Below are 1,395 nucleotides of genomic sequence, written 5' to 3' on the forward strand. Positions count from 1 at the left end.
CATATAGTTCAAGGTGGGTAACTTTTCACTAATTTTAATTACATATATATATATATATATAAAAAAAAGGTAAAAAAATGAAGTTTGTGCGATTAAAATGCCGCACTACAAACAGTTGCATTGTCCTCCAGAACAGGGTACATAACTCTGCTCACCCCGTCTAGTTTTTTTGACTCAACAAAAACAGGTTCTGCTCCTGTTTTATGTACAAGCGATTAGTTGTGGAAAGAACATCCTGCTGTAAAAATATATTGCTCCAGCAGCAAAAGAAAAATACTCATTCTGCCTATGCATGCATGGTAAAATGGTTGCAAAATTGACTTTATTCCCATATCTTTTTTTTTTTATGTTCCCTTTTAAAGCCTAGCCAGGCTCATGGGCCTGGTTTCCCGGTTTCTATGGCATATGTATTCCCCCCCAGGTTGGACGGGACGTCAGTCCATCGCAGCTTTACTCAAGAAACAGGAAGAAAGAGTGAGAGAAAGTTGGGGCAAAAGAGTACAACAGGGGTCGCCACCACCCCCTGCCGGAGTCTCGTAGAGCTCTAGGTGTTTTTGCTCAATGAACACACACAACACCCGGTCTGGGAATCGAAACCGCGATCCTCCGACTGCCCTGACCACTGGGCCATTGCGCCTCCACTTATTCCCATATACACAAACATATATTATAGGGAAAGTTAGTGGGATGCCTCCAGTGAGATATTTTGAGAATTATTAAAGCTTGATGGTTTCATGCTTTTGTAGACTTCATGTAAAGTTAAGTATTTAGTCAAAAGAACATAACCCAATGTCTACATAGACGTTTGAACTAATATCCGATAAAAGACTTTTGTGCTCTCTACTTCTCTCTCTCAAACACATGCAATGACTTCTCCTTTTTTGGTAAAAACTTCTGCAACGCAAATGTATGTTGTTGGGAATATGTATTTTGGGTTTACCGCTTATTCAAGAGAGCACAGCAGTACAACTAGCTTAATTCTTTTGCCTGCAAAAATACATACTCTCAAATTAGGATCTAAACACTTCATCTACTTGTTGATTTCACATCATAGAAATTCTACCAATATCATCATCATCATCGTTTAACGTCCGCTTTCCATGCTAGCATGGGTTGGACGATTTGACTGAGGACTGGTGAAACCGGATGGCAACACCAGGCTCCAATCTAATTTGGCAGAGTTTCTACAGCTGGATGCCCTTCCTAACGCCAACGACTCAGAGAGTGTAGTGGGTGCTTTTACGTGTCACCCGCACGAAAACGGCCACGCTCGAAATGGTGTCTTTTATGTGCCACCCGCACAAGCCAGTCCAGGGGCACTGGCAATGATCTCACTCGAAAATCCTACGGGAGCCAGTCAGGCGGTACTGGCAACGGCCACGCTCAAAATGGTGC

At 42.4% G+C, this 1,395-nt stretch overlaps 1 protein-coding gene across 1 annotated transcript in view; it reads left to right on the forward strand.

Annotated features, from left to right (window-relative positions):
* LOC106883042 (zinc finger CCCH domain-containing protein 18) overlaps window positions 1-1,395 on the forward strand; it is a 42,234-nt gene that overhangs the window by 31,360 nt on the left and 9,479 nt on the right. The window lies entirely within an intron of this gene.

The sequence above is a fragment of the Octopus bimaculoides genome, chromosome 3, assembly GCF_001194135.2.
Source record: "Octopus bimaculoides isolate UCB-OBI-ISO-001 chromosome 3, ASM119413v2, whole genome shotgun sequence".
In the NCBI taxonomy this organism is placed as follows: Eukaryota; Metazoa; Mollusca; class Cephalopoda; order Octopoda; family Octopodidae; genus Octopus; species Octopus bimaculoides.